This window comes from Malaclemys terrapin, chromosome 25, assembly GCF_027887155.1.
Source record: "Malaclemys terrapin pileata isolate rMalTer1 chromosome 25, rMalTer1.hap1, whole genome shotgun sequence".
Classification (NCBI taxonomy): Eukaryota; Metazoa; Chordata; order Testudines; family Emydidae; genus Malaclemys; species Malaclemys terrapin.
The window spans coordinates 1,991,541-2,018,171 of record NC_071529.1 but is presented as its reverse complement, the minus strand read 5'-3'; the positions used below and the strand labels follow the sequence as shown (position 1 = coordinate 2,018,171).

The window sequence follows — 26,631 nt, the reverse complement described above, 5'->3', positions numbered from 1 at the left end:
TCTATCAACACTAGATTCTTGATTTCATTACAATGTATAAGAGGAAAATTACCTTCACATGGGGGAAAATACATTGCCCTAGCTGAGCAGGTAGCATTGTTCCTATCTTGTAACCAGATAACTTTAATATGTTCATTTGAGTGCTCTCCAGCTAACATGCACATTCCTGAGAAATCAGCAAACAGCTGCCCTTCCACTTTAGTATCATCTACCAAGATGAAGGCTTATATTTTTGTTTCCTCATAGGGTTACACTTGAAAGATAATGAACCTCCTACCCATGAAAAGAGTGCTTCACAACTCACTCAGGGCTCTGCTAGAGAATTTATTTCTCTCCTGAGCCCCACATATGCACATCGAGCCTTCTATTTACACAAGGATTAATCACCTAAGGTGATTTCCAGTGTGGTATTTATTTGTTGTATGAAGCGGTGTCAGAAGTTCTCTCTTGCAAGGTTTACTAGACATCTTCCCATATGTGTGAGAAGATTCAGGAGTACTGAAAGAGGAAAAACAGATATACAGATGCTCTTCACCAAAGTGCGAGAATATTTAAAGAGACACTAAGGCTCATGGGGCCTAAAGGGTACAGTAATATTTTCTCAGAATGATCCTCTCCTCATTTTCGCTTTTAACTCAAAACCCTTGGGTAGTATCAAACATCTCCAACCAATGGCTGGCACCTCACACTCAAGAGACTAGGCTTATTCCTGAAACAGACAGCAGGCTGCTCCCTTAAGTGCTAGAACATGCTGTCTCTGTAGTATTGTTCTCACTTTAGCATGCCAAGAACTAAGGAGGAATCTGATCTCCTATGTAACATTGCCTAAGCCCTTGACTTCTAGGCCAAAACAATTCTCCCACTACTTATTCCCTAGTATTTGCTTTTTTTGTTAGCTGGTAACCACAACACAGATTGTGAGTCAATCTCCCCACCAGACATGTCCCAGGGGTGAAGACAGTCCTTAGAGTACACAATGTTAGACCATTCTCTACACCTTTCTGCAGAAAATCCAGGCTTTAAACACTTGCAAACGTCAACCTTTTAAGGAAGCATTTGCAAAATATACACTACGGCTTATAGTATGGCCAGAGGGGATTATGTTCCAGGTAACTGGAAGCATATTGTTACATATTGGCTAAGACCTTCCTTTCATGAACCGAGCACCTCAGAAATAAGATTCCTAGATTCCAAGGCTGGAAGGGACCATTGTGATTATCCAGTCTGATCTCATCTATAACAGGCCATAGAACTTCCCTCAAAATAATCCGTAGAGCAGATCTGTTAGAAAAACATCCAGTCTTGATTTAAAAATGGTCAGTGATGGATGGTTAATCACCCTATCAAAAACGTATGCCTTATTTCCGGTCTGAATTTGTCCTGCTTCAACTTCCAGCCACTGGATCATGTTATACCTTTCTCTTCTGACTTGAAGAGCCCATGATCACATATCTGTTCCCCATGTAGGTATTTATAGACTAATCAACTCACCCCTTAACCTTCTCTTTGTTAAAATAAATAGATTGAGTTCCTTGAATCAATCACTATAAGAAATGGTTTCTAATCCCTTAATCATTCTCATGGCTCTTCTCTGAACCCTCTCCAATTTATCAACAACCTTCTGGAACTGTGGACACCAGAACTGGCCACAGTACTCCAGCAGTGGTCATTCCAGTGCCAGACAGAGGTAAAATAATCTCTCTACTCCTACTTGAGATTCTCCTGTTTATGCATCCCAGGATTCCATTAGCCCTTTTGGCCATAGCATCATATTGGGAGCTCATGTTCAGCTGATTATCCACCATAATCCTCAAATCTTTTTAAGAGTCACTACTTCCCAGGAGAGGATCCTCCATTGTGGAAGTATGGCCTACATTCTTTGTTCCTAGATGTATACATTTACATTTAGCCATATTCAGACACACATTGTTTGCTGGCACCAAGCGCTCCCGATCACTCTGAATCAGTGTCTTGTCCTCTTCATTATTTACCACTTCTCCAATTTTTGTATCATCTGCAAACTTTACTAATGATGATTTTATGATTTCTTTCTGGCTACTGATAAAAATGTTAAATAGCATAGGGTTAAGAATAGATCACAGCAGGACCTCACTGGAAACACACCAGCTCAATGATGAGTCCCCATTTACAATCACATTTTGAGACCTAACAGTTAGCCAGTTTTTAATCTATTTAGCATATGCATCATTCTAGGTTTTTTAAATCAAAATATCATGCAGTACCAAGTCAAATGCCTTATAGAAATCTAAGTATATTCCATCAACACTATCTCCTTTATTGCTCAAACTTGATTTTTTTTTAATAAGCTTACAAGTAAAACAGGATCTATTTTCCATAAACCCATATTGACTGGCATTAATTACATTACCCTCCTTTAATTTCTTTATTGAGTTACTCCAGAGGCACAGAATTAATACCATCCGCAGATTTCTTTGCTCCCCGCAGAAAAATGGGGGAGCAAATAAATCTGTGGGGAACATATGCCCCATCCCTGGCAACCCAGGCGTGTCTGCCCGGAGCAGCTGGCAGAGATGTAGATCACTGCGCAGAGGGGTGGGGAGACTGGGTGTGAGTGGAGAGATTTCAGAGTAGCAGCCGTGTTAGTCTGTATCCGTAAAAAGTGGAGAGATGTTAAGGGGGCAGGGCTGGGCACATGCCTGTGTGCGAATGAGCAAGCAACACTCTGTCCCTCTCACTTGCTATTGTGGTGCCCCTGGCTTAGAGGAGTAGGACTTTGTGAGGCAGAAATGTAAAAACTAAGTAGGCAGGCTGCTAATGTTCCCATTGTCAGTTAATTGTTCCCATTCTTAGTCAATTCCCCCAGGAGCCTAAAAACATGCAAGTTTTAAGGCTGATTTACATCGCCAGAGTGGTGTGAAGCAGCAGCTCTCAACCGGGGGTCTGCGGCTCCCTGGAGGTCCACGAGCCCTTTTCAGCGGGGCCACGGGGCCCTGCAGCTAAAACCCAGAGCCTGAGCCCCAGCACCCCCGCAGGGCTGAAGCCAGGAGCCATGGGGCTGAATCCCGAGCCCTGGTGCTCCCCACAGGGCGGAAACCCCGAGTCCATGGGTGGAGTTGTGGGGGGAGCACAGAGGGCACTGCCCCCTGCAAACAGCAGTGCAAGAGCTGGGCAGTCCCTGGGGCAGCTTAACTATGCCACACCCACCTCCTTCTCTCCCCACCCCCTGGCCAGGCTGGGCCATGGAGTTTTCACAGCAGGGGTGGGGAGGGAGGAGGGAGGGGACTCAGAAAGAAAAAGATTGAGAACCCCTGGAGTAAAGGAGCCTTATAGTAAATGACAGTAAGGGAATCCTCAAGCTAGGAAGATCTATGAGCTTTTTTCCTGTGCCAAGTGGCACAATGGGGTTACATTAAAGCTCAGGATCTATTTTACTTACCCATTAAAAAAAATGCAGGACAACGATTTGCAAAAGTGTATGACTTTCATATGTGAAAGTCTGAGCAATTTAAAATTACATTCTACTTATTTTTATTTTGGTGTTTGGTGTTGGGTCCAAATGACAGTAGGTCATGCTGGTGGGTGAGTGGCACTATGTGAAAGAAGGCAGAGGCAAATATATAAAAAATTTAAATGAATCAGACAGTACCATAGCATCTCTATGGATAGAAAATCCATGTTTGAATAAAAGTATAGCAATAGGAATATCCTATCGACCACCTGACCAGGATGGTGATGGTGACTGTGAAATGCTCAGGGGGATTAGAGAGGCTACAAACATAGAAAACTCAATAAAAATGGGGGATTTCAATTATCCCCATATTGACTGGTACATGTTTTGACGGGTTCGGTCACAGAGACCCCCTTGGAATTGGCACCTGACGTGCTGAAATTACCTCTGAGCCCGTTTTCCCCTGATGGCTTGGGACTCCAGGACCCTGCCTTGTTGAGCCAGACACGTTAGCCTGCTGCAATATAGACCCAGGTCTGAACCAAAGCAGCAGGCTTTAACAGGTAACCTGCTGACTGGTTTTCAATCTCCAGCACTCAGACACCCAGTTCCCAATGGGATCCAAACCCCAAATAAATCCGTTTTATTCTGTATAAAGCTTATACAGGGTAAACTCATAAATTGTCCGCCCTCTATAACACTGATATGCACAGCTGTTTGCTCCCCCAGGTATTAATCACTTACTCTGGGTTTGCTGATAAACAAAAGTGATTTTATTAAGTATAAAAAGTAGGATTTAAGTGGTTTCAAGTAATAACAGATGAATAAAGTAAGTTACCAAGAAAAATAAAACAAAACATGCAAGTCTAAGCCTAATACATTTAAGAAACTGAGCACAGGTAAATCTCACCCTCAGAGATGTTCCAATAAGCTTCTTTCACAGACTAGACTCCTTCTTGGTCTGGGCCCAATCCTTTCCCCTGGTACAGTACTTGTTAGTTCCAGCTCAGGTGGTAACTAGGGGATTTATCATGACTAGCAGCCTCCTTGTTCTGATCCACCCCCTTTTATAGCTTTGTCCCAAGGCGGAAACCCTTTGTCTCTCTGGATCCCCGCCCCTCCTTCTAAATGGAAAAGCACCAAATTTAAGATGGATTCCAGTATCATGTGACATAGTCACATGTCCTGTGAGAACCCAGCTTTCATTCTTCCAGGGCTGGCCAACACATCCCCAGGAAAGTTTGCAAGTAAACAGAGCCATCCACAACCAATTGTCCTAGTCAATGGGAGCCATCAAGATTCCAAGCCACCATTTTGCAAAAAGCCCACACTTTGCATAATTACAATAGGATTACAGAGTAATACTTCATATTTCTAGTCTGCAAGATGCATGGAAATGTTTTAAAAACACAATAATACAAGCTCAAACTAAATAAACACCCCAAATTTAAAATAATAAGAGAACCAAAAAATGCCACCTTGGCTAAACAGAGTAAAAGAGTCAGAGGCAACAAGACATACTTTAAAAATTGGAAATCAAATCCTACTGAGGAAAATAGAAAGGAGCATAAACTCTGGCAAGTCTAGTGTAAAAGGATAATTAGGAGGCCAAAAAAGAATTAGAAGAGCAACTAGCAAAAGGCACAATAACTAACAGCAAAAATCTTTTAAGTACATCAGAAGCAGGAAGACTGCCAAACAATCATTGGGGCCACTGGATGATTGAGGTGCTAAAGGAGCATTCAAATACGACAAGGCCATTGCAGAGAATCTAAATGAATTCTTTGCATTGGTCTTCACTGCAGAGGATGCGAGGGAAGATTCCCACACCTGAAGGAATATTTTTAGGTGACTAATCTGAGGAACTGTCCAAGATTCAGGTGTCGATAGAGGTGGTTTTGGAACAAACTGAGAAATTAAGCAGTACTAAATCACCAGGACCAGATGGTGTTTACCAAGAGTTCTGAAGGAACTCAAATATGAAAATACAGAATTGTGGTATGTAACCTATCACTTTAATCAGCCTCTGCACAAGATCACTGGAATATAGCTAACGTAATGCCAATTTTTTAAAAAAGGCCCAGAGCTGATCCTGGCAATTACAGACTGGTAAGTCTAACTTCAATACTAGGCAAATTGATTGAAACTACAGTAAAGAATAAAATCATCAGATGCATCGGCCGTGTGTACACTATAAAGTTATGTCGACTCAAGTTACATTGGCATACAGCCATCACAGTTAATACATCACTTGTGCACATGCATACTTGGCTCATTTTATTGGCAGTGTGCATAGTCACCACGAGTGCTTGTATCAATGCAGAGTGCAGAGCACCATGGGTAGGTATTCCACTATGCTGCTGGCTACCGTACAGTGCACTATCTTTTGTGAAGTTTAGGCAACGCATCATGGGACTGAAACGAGTCACGTGGGGTGATTGGAAGCATGGGGTCATCTTCCCAGTTTGCAACTATCTCCATCCCATTATCTACAGCTCATAATTTTTGCGTCTTTTTTTCAAAGCCCCACAAACCCATGCAGTTCCCTTGTTGGCCACCATCTCTAACAGAAGATGAACAGATCTGCACTACTGTCATGAGCAGTGCAAACACAGGGAACACAATCCTGGAGTATTTGCAAGGCTGCAAGAAGAACTGAGTGAGTGGGGAATCATGACGATTCCTTGGAAGACAGATTGGTGTGGGACCTAGTAAGAACCAATTCAAGGTAGAGCAGTTGCAGATAGTGGGGCACTGCTTCTGGTGGGATCAGACTGTAACACGGGTTTGGGATGACGAGTAGTGGCTGCAGAACTTTCGGATGTGCAAGGCCACATTCCTGGATCTGTGCACTGAACTCACCCAAGCCCTCCAGTGCAGGGATACCAAAATGAGAGCTGCACTGACAATGGAGAAGCAAGTGGCAACTGCACTGTGGAAACCTGTGATGCCAGATTGCTACCAGTCAGTCGAATCAATTTGGAGTCAGGAAATCCACTGTGGGGGCCACTGTCATGCAAGTGTGCAGAGCCATTAAATCACCTCCTGCTGTGCACTCTCGGCAACATGCAGGACATAGTGGATAGATTTGCAGCAATGGGGCTCCCGAACTGTGGTGGAGCAATAGACAGCAGGCCTGTCTGCCCTATTCTGGCAACAGACCACCTTGCCACTGAGTACATCAACAAAAAGAACTACTTTTCTATGGTTATGCAAGCATTTGGCGATGCTTCACAGACGTCAAATGTGGGCTCATCAGGAAAGGTGCATGATGCTCTCGTCTTAAGAACACAGGACAGTTCAGAAAGCTACAAACAGGGACTCTTTCCCAGCTGGCCAATCTACCATTGGGAATATAGAAATGCCAACAGTGATCCCGGGGAAACCAGCCCACCCCTTGCTCGTGAAGCCGTACACCAGCCATCCTGACAGCAAGGAATGATTCAACTACCAGCACAGCAGGTGCAGAATGACAGTTGAATGTGCCTTTGGTAGAGTGAAGGTCGCTGATGTTTACTCACAAGATTGGATCTCAGTGAGAAAAATATCCCAATGGTTATATCTCCCTGCTGTCTCCTGCATAATGTGTGTGAAGAAAAGGGGGGAAGTTTCCGCCGGGGTGGAGTAGCTGTCTGCTGAATTTGAACAGCCAGAAACAAGAGCTATTAGAAGAGCTCAACACGGAGCTATATGGCTCAGGGAGGGTTTGAAAGACCATTTTAACACTGAGCCATAGTAGTGTGTATTATTGTAGTGTGCTCTACCTGGCCCTGCTCTTTTATGGTTTGGTGAGACTTGTATGGTGATTGTGGTACATGGAGGAATAAAACATTGTCAATATGAGGAGAGATTAAAAAGACTGGAACTGTTCAGCAGGGAAAAGATGATGGAGGGATATGCAGAGGTCTATAAAACCATGAATGGTGTGGAGAAAAATGAATAAGAAACTGTTATTTACCCCTTCACATAACACATGAACCAGGGGTCACCCAATGAAATTAATAGGCAGTAGATGTAAAACAAACAAAAGGAAGTATTTCTTCACACAACACATGGTCAACCTGTGGAACTCGTTGCCAGGGGATGTTATGAAGGCCAAAAGCATAACTGGATTAAAAAAAAGAATTTGATAAGTTCATGGAGAATAGGTCTAACAATGGCTATTAGCCAAGATGGTCAGGGATGCAACCCCATGCTCTGGGTGCCCCTAAGCCTCAGACTGCCAGATGCTAGGCCTCGACAACAGGGGATGGATCAGTCAATTATTGTCCGATACTGTTAATTCCTTCTGAAGCATCTGGCACCGGCCACTATTGGAAGACAGGATAGTGGCCTAGAGGGACCATTGGTCTGACCCAGTAGGGCCATTCTTATGTCCAGCAAGCTCCTCAGCCAGCTCTTCTAAAAACAGCCTCTTGGATTTCTGGAGCTGGTTTTATTTCTACTTATGTAATCAGAAGCAAATCTTAACTCCTCTGCTTGAAAGCATGCGCTTCTCAAAAGAAAAGATTACCAGAATTTTAACATTGCAGAACTCTAATCTCAGGCTATGTCTACACTACAGATCTGACCGCAGCACAGCTGTACCACTGCAGCTGCACTGGTGTATGGTTAATCGTGTAGCCACTCTATGCTGATGGGAGAGAGTTCTCCCGTCGGCATAATTAAACCACCCCCAATGATCAGCAATTGCATCTACCGACAACATAGCATTGTCCACACCACTGCTTTCGTCGGTGTAGCTTGTCTGTCTGTCTGGGGGTGTTTTTTTCACACCCGACTGACAGACGTGCTAGTGTAGACATGGCCTCAGTCTCAGAAACAGCTAGGCCATTTTGGTGGAAACGTTCCAAAACAATTCAGCCTTAACCAGACATCTGTCATGAAAAATTTCAACCCGCACTGTTAAAGTATGGCAATGTTATACACAATTGAAAACAGGATCTTGTAGTGAGAAGTGTCAGGCAACATTAATAGTCAGAGCTACCAGCCCCATCTATAATTAACCCCCCAAATTATTTTTTCTCTGTTTTCTCGTTTATTTGGTTTTAGAATGTAAACACCTGGGGGCCCTTTGCCTTTATTTGGCTGTCTTATACCATGGTGAGCATATAGTTAACACTTAAAATAATAGACTACCTGGTAGCCATCAGAGAGCAATAGCATTAAGTCATTACTGACCCAGACTGGATCTGAACTGGTGATCTAGAGGTGGAAGGCTCTATATCATTAGCAGTCTTTTGATCCATACAGTGCCTCATTCTTTCTTTCTCTCTCTCTCTCACACACACACACACACTCTCTCTCTCTCTCCCCCCTACAACACAGGAGAAAAATACATTTCAGTATCTAACCAACCATTAAAATGAGGTAAAGCAGTTAGACACAGAGGGAAAATAAGCCTTAAGGGACCACCTTGAAAATATTCTAAAGTTTTCCAAGGCTGTCTCCACTACTTGTTATGTGCTGCCTAACAGTGAGTACAACAGCAACATTAAGAATGAATTTATATAAACACTATCATAGTCAGAGTAAAAACCATTAATCTAATTTTTTAAAATGTTCTTAACCCCTAGAACATAATAAAATTACTGATGATAATCTACAGACACGCACTGAAGCAGAACAAAAACAAACAGTTTTAAGGTACAGCACAATCCAGTTTATCAGACTTTCAGTTAAGTGCAAGTTGGTCACAGCCCAAGAGTGTACATGCTGTCTCTCTGAAATCTTTGGAAATAAGGTGGTATTGGAGAAAAGTCCTAGTGAAGCACCAATTGTCATAGGCTTCTTTTACAGATGTCGTATCATATACTGCTTCAACTCTTGCTCTTATGATGCAACTGGAAACCTTTAATGGATCTCCCAGGTTATACCACAAAAGGGAAACTCCCAGGCTTGTCAAACTTAAAACAGGGGGCCTGGGATTGCAATTCAGACTTTCCAAGAGAACGCAGAGTAAATAGATTAGTCTAATAGAGGCTTTTTGGCAGCATGCCCTCAATTTGGACCTTATGGTAAATGAACGCCTTTACACAGTACAGAGAGAACTGGAGTGCATATTGATCTATAGTGTGTACAAGAACCAAACCTGGAAAATAAAAGTGGATAATATAGAAAAAGCCCTTCTGACTAGATAACAAAATCTGGTAGACAGAAAGCTTAGTTACAAGTCAAATGTAAAGATATGAGAATCACCTCTCTTTGGGATTTCGCATATACACCTCTACCCCGATAGAACGCCAACCTTGGAAGCCAAAAAAATCTTACCGTGTTATAGGTGAAACCGCGTGATATCGAACTTGCTTTGATCCACCGGAATGCACAGCCCCGCCCCCCCGGAGCACTGCTTTACTGTGTTATATTCGAATTCGTGTTATATCGGGTCACGTTATATCGGGGTAGAGGTATATCTGTCACTCCAAATGATGGCACCTATAGGTTGTGAGAAAGAGTAAAAACAAGCACTGTCTCCTCCTCAAGTCCATTCTCCAGAGCACACCGGACAAGACAGGGGATGTCCGGTTTAAAAAAAGTGGTCAACCTATGAATAAAGTATACTATTCATAAGAACCCTTGTCAATATTCTCAATTTTTATTGTAAACTTATTTATATAATTTGTATGTAATCTGTATTAACACAAAGCAAATGAAACAGTACTGCTATTTGACAAATTTTCGCAGCTATAGTATGTGTATATATAGCTCTATCAAATTCAAGTAAGATCCATAGTTCACCACAATTGCTTGGAATAGTAAGATCAGAGTTCTGGGGTGAAATCCTGGCCCCTCTGAAGCCAAAAGAGCAACTGCCATTGACTTTGCAGGGCCAAGAGTTCACCCCAGATGTCTGAGTCAGCTTGGAGCACTGCCCTGAAGACCATTCTTCTATGGCTGATTCCACATCAGACTGAGAAATAGTACAAAATTGGTAGGTAGCTGGAAATCCATGGATCTGCGTAACTAAAGAGTATGAATTTAATTTGCATTTTCCTTCCTCTAATAAAGAAGAGTGGCAGAAAGCCTATTGCTCAAGACAGACATTTAAAATCTAGACTGAACAAAGTACTAGTACGTGTACAACAGGGAACAATCTTGCGCTGGCCAAAGAAGGAACTAGACAACTTAATACTGAAACGGTATGTGTGTCTTCTGCAAGGAATACTTGGGAATTAGAGACATAAAAATATATGATGAAGAAAAACTGAGCACAATTCTACTATCAACTTCCTATCTTCCTGTGTAACAAGAAGGGAGTAGAAATTAAGAACAAACACTACTGTGCACACTACAGAGGGATTTTACAGTGCTATTTGTGTAGGCTACAAAGGTATTTTACACAACTATATCACTTGTATTCTTTTCAGAGTAGCAGCCGTGTTAGTCTGTATCCGCAAAAAGAACAGGAGTACTTGTGGCACCTTAGAGACTAAAAATAAATAATAAATTTGTTAGTCTCTAAGGTGCCACAAGTACTTGTATTCTTGTTAGTATTCCTCATTTTTATATTAAATTCTTAAAATTAGATAGTTACATTTTAGCTTCTCAGCCTTGATATATGGATGAGTTAAAAAAGAGTCTTGTTTGCTGTATTTATCATTTTAAATCTGTCAAATCCATGGGATGTCAAGAAAAAATTGAATGGATTGCCCTTGATGTTGCATGGAGGCTGCATCACTGCAGAGGTTGGCTTCACAGCAAAGCAGTATCACAAAGTGGCTACAAACATCAGCCTTCCTAATCTAATTACCCAGCTGTGGCACATCCCGGCGCTATACTCTTGGCCAACTATCAATGAAGAGCATGTCCCTGAGTCAAGTTGTCACGACTACAAGAATTCACCCCTACAAAAGACCTTTTAATTGCCAAAACCGTAGCTTCTCTGTAGTAACATCAGCAAGGGCCAAGGTAAGGCAGTAGGAAAAGGCTGCTCTTAGTAAGTAGGTCAGCATTTTTGCATTAATATACCTTTGATTAGTTTTAGTTAAAAAATATTTTTTTGGCACTCCATTTATACTTCTACAGTAACTCCTCACTTAACGTTGTAGTTCTATTCCTGAAAAATGTGACTTTAAGCAAAACGATGTTAAGCGAATCCAATTTCCCCATAAGAATTAATGTAAATAGGCGGGGTTAGGTTCCAGGGAAATTTGTATATAGATATACACACAGTATATGTTTTAAACAAACAATTTAATACTGTTCACAGCTATGATGATTGTGAAGCTTGGTTGAGGTGGTGAAGTTAGAGGGTGGGATATTTCCCAGGGAATGCCTTGCTGCTAAAAATCAGTGGTTCTCAAACTTTTGTACTGGTGACCCCTTTCACATAGCAAGCCTCTGAGTGCGACCCCCGCCCCAGTATAAATTAAAAATACTTTTTTATATATTTAACACCATTATAAATGCTGGAGGCAAAGCAAGGTTTGGGGTGGAGGCTGACAGCTCGCGACCCCCCCATATAATAATAGGGTGCCAGAAGTGTGAAAAATCAGGACAGGGGATGGGGGGTAATAGGTGCCTATATAAGACAAAGCCCCAAATATCGGGACTGTCCCTATAAAATCGGGACATCTGGTCACCCTATGTAATAATCTCGTGACCCCCTGAGAAGTCCCAACCCCCAGTTTGAGAACCCCTGTGCTAAATGATGAACTAGCACTTGGCTGAGCCCTCAAGGGTTAACACATTGTTGTTAATGTAGCCTCTCACTCTACAAGGCAGCAGGAATGGAGGGCAGGGGAGACAGCATAGCAGACAGAGACAGACACATACCTTGTGTGTGGGAGAGAGAAATGCACACTGCCCCTTTAAGGAAGCTGACCCATTCTTAACTGCATTGTCTTTTTAAGTGGATCAGGAAGTTGAGACAGCAGCTGCTGCCCCAGGCTCTGTCTCTCTCCCTCCGTGTCCCCTCCCTGCTCTATATGGAGAAGAAGGGGTAAGCGGGGTGTAGGAGCAGGGGGGAGGGGGACACCCTGACATTAGCCCTCCTTTCCCCCCCCTCGGGGAGCAGCTCCAAGGCAGAGGGCGGAGGGATAGCTACAATTGCTAGCCTACTGGGCAGCTGCAGCACAGGGAACTTAGGGGAGCGGGGAGCTGTCGGTCCACCCTGGTTCCAAGCCCCCACCAGCTACCTGCAACAGGCTGCTCTTCCTGCAAGCATTGGACAAAGCAGGCGGCTGCCAAATGACGTTAGAAGGGAGCATTGCACAACTTTAAACAAGCATGTTCCCTAACTGATCAGCAACATAACGACGAAACAACGTTAACCGGGACGACTTTAAGTGAGGAGTTACTGTCCTTGAGGGGAATCTATCACATCGAGGTCAGAGCTCCAAAGGCTAGCAAACTGCATGGCGATTGAGCAGCAGCAGCAGCAAGTTTAGTCTACTCTGTAAAAATGGGGTTTCTAACACCACACACATACAGAGATTTGACTATGATAAAAAGCTGCAGGCAAAAATATCTTGTTTAGCAGCCAGCTTGTGCGCACTCAGCACTAGTGGTGGTGTGACAACTCATCACAACCTACATGTCTGCAAGTCACTTGAGGATGCTCAGTGCTTCCTACCAACACATACCTCATGCTGTTTGAGACTTGATGTTCATAGGCCCCTTTGCTAAAAGGCACTACACACAATCTCTATTTTCCCCCATAATTCCTAACTCCAAAGCATAGACCCAGACTTTAAGGCCAGAAGGGACCATCATGATCATCTAGTCCAACCTCCTGCACATCACAGGCCACAGACCCTCACCCACCCACTCCTGTAATAGACCCCTGGCCTCTGGCTGAGTTACTCAAGTCCTCAAATTATGATTTAAAATCTTCAAGTTACAGACAATCCACCATTTACACTAGTTTAAACCTGCAAGTGACCCGTGTGCCCTGCTCCAAAGGAAGGTGAAAACTCCCCAGAGTTTCTGCCAATCTGATCCAGAGGAAAATTCCTTCCCGATCCCAAATATGGCGATTAGTTAGATCCTGACCATTTGGCAAGACCCTCCAGCCAGACACCTGGGAAAGAATTCTCTGTAGTAACTCAGAGCCCTCCTCATCTAGTGTCCCATCACTGGCTGGTGGAGATATTTGCTACTAGCAGTTGCAGACTGCGTATATGCCATTGTAGACAGTCTCATTACACCATACCCTCCATAAACTTAACAAGCTCAGTCTTGAAGCCAGTTAGGGTTTTTTGCCCTCACTTCTCCCCTTAAAAGGCTGTTCCAGAACTTCACTCCTCTGATGGTTAGAAACCTTCATCTAATTTCAAGCCTCAATTTGTTGATGACCAGTTTATAGCCATTTGTTCTTCTGTCCATACTGGCGCTTAACTTAAATAACTCCTCTCCCTCCCTGGTATTGATCCTTCTGATGTATTTAGAGATCAAACAGCTCTCCACTCAGCCCTCTTTTGGTTAGGAAAAACAAGCCAAGGTCTTTGAATCTCCGCTCATAATGTAGGTTTTCCATTCTTTGGATCACCCTAGTAGTCCTTCTCTGTACCTCAGCGGTTATCAAACTGTGGGCCGCGACCCCATTTTAATGGGGTCGCCAAGGCTGGTGTTAGACTTGCTGGGGCCCGAAGTTGAAGCCAAGGTCCAAGCCCCACTGGCCAGGGCTTCAGCCAAAGCCCAAGGGCTTCAGCCCTGGGCAGCGGAGCTCAGGCTTTGGTTTCAGCCCTGGACACCGGGGCTCAAGTTATAGCCCCCCTGCCCATGGCAGAAGCCCTCAAGCTTTGATTTCCCCACACCCACACCCCCCTGGGCAGTCAGGCTTGGGCCCTCCCACTTGGGGTGGTGGGGCTTGAGCTTCTATCCTCCTTCCTGGGATCGTGTAGTAATTTTTATTGAGAAGGGGGTGGTAGTGCAATGAAGTTTGAGAAACGCTGCTGTACCTGTTCCAATTTGAATTAATCTTTCTTAAACATGAGAGACCAGAACTGCACAAACTGTTCCAGATGAGGTCTCACCAGTGCCTTTTATAATGGTACTAACACTTCCCTCTCTCTACTGGAAATATCTTGCCTGATACATCCTAGGACTGCATTAGTCTTTTTCATAGCCACATCACATTGGCGCTCATCGTCATCCTGTGATCAACCAATACACACAGATCTTTCTCCTCCTCTGTCACTTCCAACTGATACGTCCCCAGCTCATAGCAAAAATTCTGGTTAGTCCCTAAATGCATGATCTTGCACTTTGCACTATTACATTTCATCCCATTTCTATTACTCCAGTTTACAAGGCTGTGCAGATCTTGTATGATATTCCAGTCCTCTTGCATATTGGCAATACCTCCCAACTTTGTGTCATCTGCAAATTTTATTAGCACACTCCTACTTTTTGTGCCAAAGTCATTAATAAAAATATTAAATAAGATTGGCCCCAAAACCGATCCCTGAGGAACTCCACTAGTAACCTTCCTCCAGCCTGACTGTTCACCTTTCAGTATGACCCACTGTAGTCTCCCCTTTAACCAGTTCCTTATCCACCTTTCAAGTCTCATATTAATCCCCATCTTCTCCAATTTAACTAATAATTTCCCATGTGGAACTGTATCTAATGTTTTGCTGAAATCCAGGTAGATTAAGCACTGCAGTGCAAAACAATATTCAGAATCAGGGTCAGATTTCCTGCAACACCCACAGGATGATCAGAAGATGCATTAGTGAGTTAAAAGTCAATTTGGCTTTCTTCAAAGTAAAACACTTACCACATGATGCTCAGTACAGTGAGAAAGCGAGTATACAAAGAACCTTCTTCTAAACCTTGTCCACCCTCTCCCTCCAACCCCACGCTTTGACAGTCATTTATTGCTGTGTTATGTCTACTTTAGACTAAAATCCTCCAGGCAAGCGCTTTCTGTATCCACCATGGCCAGATCCCAAATTTGTGACTAAAGCAAGTTATGCTTCTCCTGCCTCCTGGAGGAGTTTTAACTTGTGGGAGGGTTGTACTTAAGAACTGCGCAGAGATATGGAAAAATCAATAGACCAAAAAACAAAGGAGGAGGATTCATAATTTCTTTTTTCCTTTCTAGTCATCTTTCCCCAGGTTATAGAATCATAGAATCTCAGGAGGCCATCTAGTCCAACCCCCTGTTCAAAACAGGACCAATCCCCAGAAAGATTTTTGCCCCAGATCCCTAAGTGGCCCCCTCAAGGATTAAACTCACAACCCTGGGTTTAGCAGGCCAATGCTCAAACCACTGAGCTATCCCTCCTGGATAGGCTCTCCAGTCTTTGAAAATCTGTTTCCCCTACCATCTGTGGTGGTTAAATGGATAATGGGAAGCAGATGAGGAGTGTTTTTTAAAAGGGCCAATTTCACAAAGCTGAAAACACTTATGAGCCAAATCAGCTGGGAGGAAGAGTTTAATCGGAAAAATGTGAACGATAATTGGGAATTGCTTAAGAACACTTTACTAGATGCCCAAAAAGCCACAATCAAGGAATCAGGCTGTATTAGTTAAAAAACTAACCTGGTTTAGAGAAGTGAAAGTGCTATAAAATTTAAAAATATACAACAAACGGAAGGAAGGAGAAGATGATAGAAATGAATATAAATTAGAAGCTAGGAATTACAGAAAATTGCTTCCCTTACCAAAGGGGGACATATGGTCAGCAAAGTTAAGGACAATAAGGAGGAATTTAACTATATCATGAACAAAAAGAATACTAATATTGGTAATGGCCCATTACTAGATGCAATGGTAGAATTATTATTATTATTAATAGTAATATACAAAAGGCAGAAGTGTTCAATAAATATTTCTGTTCTGTAGCTGGAAAAATCAGATGATATGGTCATGTGATGATGAAGAAATATTTTCCATTCCAACAATAAATTAGGAGGATGTTAAACAGCAGCTACTGTAGCAGGCCTGCACAACATGCGGCCCGGGGGCCACATGCAGCCCGCGTGGGCTCACTGTGCGGCCCGTGGGCGGAGGGGGGGGTGAGTAGACAAGTGGCGGGTGAGGGAGGGGGGCCGAGTAGGTGAGCGAGCGGGCAGTGGCAGGGAATGAGTAGGCGATCCGGGAGGGTGGAGGGCTGAGGAGGCGAGTGGGCGGGCAGTGGCGGGGGGTGAGTAGGCGAGCTGGGGCAAGGGAGCTGAGGAGGCGAGTGGTGAGTCGGTTGCTGACCTGTTCTACTGATCTGGTCTTGCTCCCATCCCCTCTCCCAGGGACAGCTCCAGGCACCAGCAAAACAAGCAGGTGCTTGGGGCGGCACATTTCTAGGGGCGGCATTCTGGCGCCAGCCATCATAGGTGCCGACTCCAGGGCATGGGAAAAAAGTGCCCTCGCTGCCCCAGCTCGCCTCCGCTCCGCCTCCACCTGCTCCTCTGAGTGCGCTGCCACCGCTCCGCTTCTTCTCCCTCCCTACCAGGCTTGCTGCGCGCAAAAGAACGGTTACTTACTTTCTGTAACTGTTGTTCTTCGAGATGTGTTGTTCACGTCCATTACACATTAGGTGTACGCTCGCCGCGTGCACGGACGTCGGAAACTTTTTCCCTTAGCGGCTCCCGTCGGGCCGGCGGGCCCCCCCCCCTTCCCGCCAGAGCGGCGCCCCGCTCCAGGGTATAAATATCCCTGCCGACCCGACCACTCCGGTTCCTTCTTGCCGGAGACTCCGACAGAGGGGAAGGAGGGTGGGAAGTGTAATGGACGTGAACAACACATCTCGAAGAACAACAGTTACAGAAGGTAAGTAACCGTTCTTTCTTCTTCGAGTGATTGTTCACGTCCATTACACATTAGGTGATTCCCAAGCTTACCATTGGAGGTGGGTAGGAGTCAAGATACAACTGACTGTAGCACGGCCCGACCGACCATCGCGTCCTCTCTGGTCTGATGATGGATCGCGTAGTGGGCTGTGAACGTGTGCACCGACGACCAGGTGGCTGCCTTACAGATCTCCTGGATAGCGACCTGCGCCAAGAAGGCCGTTGAGGACGCTTGGGCTCTAGTCGAGTGGGCCTGGATCTCCGGGGCCGGAACATTGGCGAGCTCGTAACAAGTGCGTATACAATGCACAATCCATGCCGACAAGCGCTGTGACGAGATAGGCAAGCCTTTCATACGTTCCGCAATAGCAACGAACAGCTGGGGCGATCTGCGGAACGGCCTGGTCCGTTCCAGGTAAAAAGCCAACGCCCTGCGGACATCCAGGGTATGTAGGCTGCGGTGGTGAGGGTCCGTATGGGGTTTAGGAAAAAACACCGGTAGGCAAATGTCCTGTCCCATGTGAAACTGTGTTACCACCTTTGGGAGGAATTTGGGGTGCGGCCTCAGTTGCACCTTATCCTTATGGAACACTGTATAGGGTGGTTCCGAAGAGAGGGCTCTCAATTCCGATACCCTTCTGGCCGAAGTGATGGCCACGAGAAACGCCACCTTCCACGAGAGATGCGTAAGGGAGCAAGTGGCTAGGGGCTCAAAGGGGGAACTCATGAGTCTTGTTAAGACTAGGTTCAGACTCCACGTCGGGACAGGCGGGCGCGAGTAGGGAAACACCCTTTCCAGCCCCTTGAGAAACCGGGCCACTGTGGTGTTGGAGAACACTGACACTCCCAACTCTCCTGGATGGAAGGCTGAGATTGCAGCTAAGTGAACCCTAATAGAGGCGGGCGCAAGCCCTTGATTCTTTAGGTGCAAAAGGTAGTCCAGGATCGACGGAACCGAGGCTTGTAAAGGCTGTATGCGTTGAGGCTCACACCAGTGGAAGAACCTTTTCCACTTTGCCAGGTAGGTCGCTCTTGTCGAGGGCTTCCGACTATTAAGGAGGATTTGCTGGACTTGGTGGGAGCACCTATGCTCTGCCTCACTCAGCCAGAGAGAAGCCATGCCGTGAGATGCAGCGAAGACAGGTTCGGGTGGAGTAGGCGACCTTTGTCTTGCGTGACTAGGTCGCGATGGAGGGGGAGGGTGATTGGGTTGACTATTGACAGCTCCAGCAGGGACGTGAACCAATGTTGGCGTGGCCAGGCCGGGGCGATAAGTATGATCGTCGCCCTGTCCCTGCGGATTTTGAGGAGAACCTTGTGTATGAGTGGGAATGGAGGGAAGGCATATCCCAGGCTCCCTCCCCATGGAATCATGAAAGCGTCTGCTAATGACCCCCGGCTGAGGTTCTGGAACGAGCAGAACTGAGGGCATTGGCTGTTGTCCCTGGTGGCGAATAGATCCACCCGGGGAAAGCCCCACCTCCGGAAGATCGAATGCAGGACGTCTCGCCTCAACGTCCATTCGTGCATTCGGTAGGAGCGGCTGAGGCGGTCTGCTAAGCCGTTTTGAATCCCCGGAAGATACGTCGTGATGAGGTGTATCGCATGGGCTATACAGAAGTTCCATAATTGGAGTGCCTCGCGACAGAGGGGAGAAGACCGTGACCCGCCCTGCTTGTTTATATAGAACATGGCGGTAGTGTTGTCCGTCAGGACTGCCACGCTGTGACCTTTTAAGGTGGCGCGGAAGGTCTGGCAGGCGAGGCGAACCGCTCTTAGCTCCTTCAGATTGATGTGAAGCAGCTTGTCTTCTCTGGACCACAGCCCTTGGGTCTGCAGTTCTCCCAGGTGTGCCCCCCAACCCAAGTCCGATGCGTCTGTTACCAACGTCAGAGTGGGCTGTGGGGCATCGAAGGGGATCCCTTCGCATACCTGTTGGTGATCTAGCCACCAACGTAGCGAGCCGAGCACCTGGTTTGGGATCGTGACTACCTGATCCAATGGGTCTCTGTTGGGGCGGTGCGTATGGGCGAACCACAACTGTAGGGGCCGAAGCCTCAGGCGGGCATGTCTGACCACGTGTGTGCAAGCTGCCATATGCCCCAGAATCTGCATGCAACACCTCGCCGTTGTCGTGGGGAACATTAGGACTGTGCTTACGGCTCTGTGAATTGACCTGAACCGTGCCTCTGGTAGGCTCGCTTGTGCGGTTACCGAGTCCAGGGTTGCACCTATGAAGTCCAACCTCTGTGTGGGGACTAACGTGGACTTGGGCACATTGACCCGGAGGCCGAGCTTGTCGAACGTCTGCAGGGCCAGCGTCACGTGAGACCGGACCTCGGCCTCCGACCTGCCCGCGAGTAGCCAATCGTCCAGGTACGGAAATACACGCATCCTTCTCTTTCGAAGGAAGGCTGCTACCACGGACATGCACTTCGTGAACACTCGTGGTGCTGACGCCAGGCCGAAGGGCAGGACCGTAAACTGGAAGTGGCGCTGGTCGACGACGAAGCGCAGAAAACATCTGTGGGCCGGATTGATTGAGATGTGAAAGTAGGCGTCTTTCATATCGAGGGCAGCATACCAATCCCCCGGATCCAGGGATGGAATAATAGTTCCCAGGGAGACCATACGGAAGCGAGCTTTGATCAGAAACTTGTTTAGATCGCGCAGGTCCAAAATAGGACGGAGGCCTCCTTTTGCCTTGGGGATCAGGAAGTATCTGGAGTAGAATCCTTTTCCCCTTAGGTCTATTGGAACCTCTTCTACTGCTCCAGCAGCGAGAAGGGACTGAACCTCCTGCTTGAGAAGTTGCTCGTGAGAAGGGTCCCTGAAGAGGGACGGGGAAGGGGGATGGCAGGGAGGGGGCGAGGAAAACTGAAGGGTATAGCCCGCCTTCACTGTGCGCAGGACCCATTGGTCCGATGTTATGCGCGACCATGCCCGGTAGAAATGCCATTCCCTCATCCACCAGGGCCTTGAACTCCTGATGCGTGTCAGATGGGAGGGAGTCCTTAAACTTGGCGACTGATGCCCAAGAGTTAAAATTGTGCCTGTTTAGAACCGCCTGCTGATTGGCGATCCTCAGTTGAAGGCCCCCCGAAGAATAGACTTTTCTCCCGAATAAGTCCAATCTCTTGGCTTCCTTGCCCTTGGGGGCAGGAGCTTGCTGGCCATGCCGCTCCTTTTCATTGACCGCCGAGACCACCAAAGAACAGGGGGATGGATGCAGAAAGAGGAAGTCAAACCCTCTAGATGGGGCGAAGTATTTCCTCTCCACTCCCTTTGCAGTTGGAGCACTGGAGGCCGGTGTTTGCCACACCGTCTTATTGTTGGACTGTACTGTCCGTATAATCGGGAGTGCGACTCTGGAGGGGCCCTCTGGGCTCAGGATATCGACCATGGGGTCATCCTGCTCTACAGTCTCCTCCGCTTGCAAGCCCAGATTGAGGGCTACCCGGCGAAGCAGGTCTTGGTGTGCCCGGTGGTCAATCGGAGGAGGGCCGGACACCAGTGTGCCCGCTACCGCCTCATCTGGCGAGGAGGAAGAGGTCGGGGCCTTCTGCCCATCCTCATTGTCTTGTGAACCTGCGTCAGCCAATTGTTCCTCTGCAGCCTGACCCGCAGCGTGGGATTGGGACGGTACCGTACTCGGTGCCGAGTCCACTCCTTCCCGCTCCAGTGGTCTAGAGACCGTTGCCTCCCTATACGATTGCGGGCGGTGCCGCGGGGAGCGGGATCGGTACCGGGATGGCCCGGATCTCGAGGCTCTCGATGGGGGCCCTTGTTGGTGGTAGGCCCAGGGTGTCCAGAATGGCCATTGGCTCGGTTGGCCCCATTGGGACTGACCGTAGTCCCTGCTGTCCTGTGACCTATGGGCATACCCGCCGTATCGGTCTGAGTCAGTCCCCGAGACCACTGACGGTGATCTGGAAGGCCACGGCGGCGCCGTCGGATGGTGCCAGTCTGGTCTTGGGGAGTAGCGCCTCCGCGACCAGGATCTGGAACGGTGCCTTGCCGACCTGGACCTGGAACGGTACCGGTGATCTCGGGACCGGGAACGGCTACGGCTGGTCGGCCTCGGGTAACGAACCGCCGACGCTTCGCGGTGCCGACTCCTGCTTGGTTGCTGAGTCGGTGCCGACCGTTTGCTGAAGCCCGACTGCTGCGGTGCTTCCTGCGCCGAGGGCAACCGGGAGTCCACCGAGGCGGAGCTCGATCGGGACCGGTCCCTGGAACGGTGCCGGGACGGCGACCGTGATGGGCGCACCATCGCCAGCTTGCCTCTGCACGGCAGCATAGGCGGGGCGCCTTCAGCGCGTGCCGGGGCCTCGACGGACAAGGCAATGAGGTCCTTAGCTGCCTCAAACGTGTCCGGAGTGGAGGGCTGTTCCACGAGCTCCTCCAGCCCTTCCTCCTCGCTCGACGCGCCCATCCCGGGGCTCGACGGGCCCTTCGGCGCCGGAGCCACTACCGGGGTCCGTGTTGGGGCCGTATCGGCCTTAGGGGCACTCGAGGTCTTTGCCGGTGCCGCCCTCTTGTGCGGGGAGCGACCTCGGGCCTTAGGTTGGCCCTTCACTTTCGCCGGCGAAGACGATCGGCGTCGTGTATTTCCCCGCTGGGTCGGTGCCGCGGTCTTCGGATGACCCACCGGCGCCGGTTCTCGCACCGAGACAGGGGCACTCCGCACGGAGGCAGAAGGTGCCGTCGAAGTGGAGGGCTGTAATGCCGTCTCCATGAGCAGCTGCTTAAGGCGGAAGTCCCTCTCTTTTTTAGTTCTGGGCTTAAAAGCCTTACAGATCTTGCAGCGCTCCTTCTGGTGAGCCTCCCCCAGGCAACGAAGACACGAAGCGTGGGGGTCGCTCAACGGCATGGGCCTGCGGCACGTGGCACAAGCCTTGAAGCCTTGGGTGTGTGGCATACCCCACCGCCCGGGGCCGGTGCCGGGGCTGAACAAACAACCCCGGCAGGACTTTAAGTACTCTAATGAGCTGTTAACTACTGACTACAACAACTAACTGATAACTGTTAGAACTCTAATTGACTATTGCTAAGGGACACTCTCAGACGAGAGACAGAGTTGTTCCAACGCCGCCACGGACGGTAAGAAGGAACTGGAGTGGTCGGGTCGGCAGGGATATATATACCCTGGAGCGGGGCGCCGCTCTGGCTGGAAGTGGGGGGCCCGCACAGCAAGGCTGGGAGGGAGGAGAAGCCAAGCAGCGGGGTGCTCGGGGGAGGCGGCGGAGGTGAGCTGGAGCGGGGAGTGGTTCCTCTACCCCCCCGTTACTTCCTGCACCCCCCCACCCTAGCTCACCTCTGCTCTGCCTGCTCCCCTGAATGCGCCGCTGCTCCGCTTCTCCCCCCTCCCTCCCAGGCTTGCCACGTGCGAAACCGCTATTTCGCGCAGCAAGGCTGGGAGGGAGGAGAAGCCAAGCAGCGGGCACTCGGGGAAGGCGGTGGTGGTGGAGTGGAGGTGAGCTGGAGTGGGGAGTGGTTCCTCTACCCCCCCATTACTTCCTGCGCCCCCCCCACCCTAGCTCACCTCTGCTCCGCCTGCTCCCCTGAACGCGCTGCTGCTCCGCTTCTCCGCTCTCCCTTGCCTGGGAGGGACGGGGGAGAAGCAGAGCGGCGGCATGCCCAGGGGAGCAGGCAGAGTGGAGGTGAGCTAGGGCGGGACGTCACGGGGGACCCGTAAGAAGCAATGGGGGCAAGAAATGCGGCACGCCAGGGGAGGAGGCGGTGCTGGGGATTTGGGGAAGGGGTTTGGAAGGGGTGGAGTTGAGGTGGAGCCGGGGGCATGAAAAAGAAAGGGGAGGCGGCCAAAAATTTTTTTGCTTGGGGCGGCAAAAATCCTAGAGCTGGCCCTGCCCTCTCCAAGCGTTGCAGCTGTCCAGAGGTGCCTGCCTTCCACGCCTTCCTCATTCACACCTCATTCATTCAACAGGGCAATTGATTACAAAGTGGGGGGGAAGATCTTATTCTACTTCTAGCAAAAAGACATTTTTCTATTACCATAATTATACTACCTTAGGGGCCGCTATAACATATTACCGAGGTTCAATACTGCTGTTTCGGTGGGGCGGCTCTAGGGAAGGTTTAATTCCGTGGAGCAGATGGCGCGCGCGCGGGGGGGGGGGGGGGGGGGAGGTTCGGCGGCGCTGGGGAGGTTGTTTCCGTGGGGTGGGCGGTGCTGGGGGGGGTGTTGTGTTTCGGGGGGGCTGGGTGGCACTGGGGGGGGGGTTGGCGGCGCTTGGGGGGTTTCAGCCCTCAGTTGTTTTCTTTGGAGTAATATGGCCCTCGCTGCTTTACGAGTTGTGCAGGCCTGTACTATAGCTAGGCATTTTTAAATCAACTGGTCCAGGAGCCCAAGAGTTTTCAAATAGCTGGTTGAGGAGCTCACTGGACCATTAATGTAGATTTTCAGTAAGTCTTGGAACACTGGGGAAGCTCCAGAAGACTGGAAGAAAGCTAATATTGTGCTATTTAAAAAGGGTAAACGAGATGACTCAAGTAATTATAGGCTTGTCAGTCTGACATCAATCTCAGGCAAGAAAATGGAGTGGCTGATATGAGACTCCACTAATAAAGAATTAAAGGAAGGTACTATAATTAATACCAAACAACATGGGTTTATGAAAAATAGATTGTCAAAGCAACCTGATTTTCTTTTATTAGATTACAAGTTGGGTTGATAAGTAATAGTGTTGACATAATATATTTACACTTCTGTAAGGCATCTGACTGGTACAGCATGACTGTTTGATTAAAAAAACTAGAATACAAAATTAACATGGTACACATTAAAATGGATTAAAAGCTGGCTAACTGATAGGTCTCAAAATGTAATTGTAAACAGGGAATCATCATTGATTGGGTGTTTCTCTACTGGGGTCTCACAGGTCCTATGTTCATTATTTAACATTTTTATCAACTACCTGGAAGGGGGGATGGGAGGGGGAAGGTCATCACTGAAAGTTTGACAATGACACAAACTGGGAGAATGATAAATAATGAAGAACAGATCTCTGATTCAGAGCATTCTGGATCTCTTAGTAAGCTGGATACCAGCAAACAATATGCATCTGAATATGACTAAATGTAAATATATACATATAGAAACATAGAATGTAGGCCATACTTACAGGATGGAGGACTCTATCCTGGGAAGCAGTGACTCTGAACAAGATTTGGGGGGTCATGGTGGATAATCAGCTAAATACATGAGCTCCCAGTGCAATAATGTGGCCAAAAGGGCTAATGAGACCCTTGGATATATAAACAGGGGAATCTCAAGTAGGTTATTTTACCTTTGAATTTGGTGCTGGTGTGACTGCTGCTGGAATCTTGTGTCCAGTTCTGGTGTCCACAATTTAAGAAGGATGTTGATAAGTTGGAGAGGTTACAGCAAAGAGCCACGAGAATGATTAAAGGATTAGAAACCATGCCTTATAGTGATAGATTCTAGGAGCTCAATTTATGTAGCTTAACAAAGACAAGGTTATCTGGTGAGCTGATTACACTAAGTACCTGCAAGGGGGAACAAATATTTAATAATGGGCTCTTCAGTCTAGCAGACAAAGGTATAACAGGATCCAAAAGTTCAAGCAGAAGGTAGACAGATTCCGACTACAAATAAGGCATACATTTTTAATAGTTAGAGTAATTAACCCTTGAAACTACCTACCACAGTTGTGCTAGATTCTTCATCACTGACCACAATTTGATGTTTTTCTAAAAGATCTGCTCTAGGAATTATTTTGGGGGTTCTCTGCCCTGTGCTGTGCAGAAGGTCAGGCTAGATGGTCCCTTCTGGCCTTCGAATCTATCAATCTAAGGTACATTGGCTATGACACGGAATGAATCATTTTCCTTCTATGAGATATGGTGGAAGGAGTCCTCCAAAAGTGTATTGAATCATACAGTTGTTTCTTACCCATGTATATATTCAGCAATAAATCTAAGAATACATCCAGGTCATCTTGTACAGACAGTTGTGCTGTGCAGAAAAGGGATAATCTAATATGCATGGTACTCCACATTCATATTCCAACTGTATGTTACCAGCATAATCAAGAGAAAAACACAACTCCAAAGCCACAACAGCTGCTGTAATTCATTCTGTGTGTATTGTTTAGAAAGGATTCAGTAATGCAACTTCTTTCTGAAACTGCTATGATTTATTGAGCAGCTTTTATCTAGTACAGGGTCCAAGCTTCTGCCTGCCCAAGTTGGAATTTCAACACCCGAGTCTGGCACAACTTGAGAATGTAGAGCATATATGTATGAAAAAAATCAAGATATGTGCTACAGTTCTTACTAGCAGCCATTACTAGGTATTCCCCGGTCAAATTTTTGATGATTCTAAAGTAGTAATCACCTTCTGGTTTTCCTTTCTCAAAGCAAATATTTTTTTGGTAAATGTAATTATACTTTCTTAGATTTTTTAAATTAAGGAGCTTGTCCAAAAGCCTTGTACACAAATTAAAATGTACAATTCATACAAAACTACAAGAATCTTTTGTACTCTATCTTCTGACGTGTTCACCTTTAAGTATAAAATATAGTATAATTCATGCGTTTTACTTTAGTGCACAATCTACACCATATTTCTGTGCAAGATATGGACACGTGTAAAAATGCATGACAATATGCATGGTGGTCTTCTCAGTTCTAGCCAGCAGGTTAACAAAAGGTACATCTTCAAAATTTGAACTGAAATTCAGCCAAACTCTACCAAAATTCACACAACTAAAATAAACCTAATCCAGATTAACCCCACCTTCACAGTCACCAACAAACAGGCAAAAAACAAAATTAAATATTCTATTCTAGGGACTCCAACCTTCCCATACCTCTCAATTCCCTTCCCCCCCCCCCTCCCCCCCAGAAAATAGATAGGCCTTGCAAAGTGCCTGTAAGGCCATACATTCTGGCTATTTTGGATATGGGGTGGCAACAGCATCTCAGTCGTGGATCTTTCATAGAAAACCAAGATCTGGATTTGTACAGACACCATATAATTTCAGACAATATAAAATGACTCATTAAGACCATGAGATGATGCTATCCAAACACAAACAAGCACAAAGTGCAGTTTAAATTCAAAAAAACAAACCAAGCCTTTATAAATTAAATACCAGTTTCATGCTGCAGAAGGTACATGAACCTTGGAAAAATAGTTCATGCTTGCTATAACCTAACACACCCCCTCCCACTAGGTCTCCTTCACACTTGCCTGAAGTGTTTCTTGATCAATATTTCATGCTGCCCTCAAGGCATCCAAACTAAGAAGAAGAAAAAAAACACCCTAGCTAGAAAATTCACATAGATGTGAACCTTGCTACACAGCTTCTGAAAGGTCTCAAAATGTTATTAAACATTTAAGTCAAAAGTTCAGCACATAAATAGCATGCAGGGCTGCATTTAACTCCTTTGAACACCAGGTGTTAGAGAATAAATGCTCA

At 46.8% G+C, this 26,631-nt stretch overlaps 1 protein-coding gene across 2 annotated transcripts in view; it reads right to left on the bottom strand.

The window, feature by feature from the left end:
* MYO1D (myosin ID) overlaps positions 1 to 26,631 on the bottom strand; it is a 373,562-nt gene that overhangs the window by 157,879 nt on the left and 189,052 nt on the right. The gene's annotated exons all lie outside the window — the stretch shown is intronic.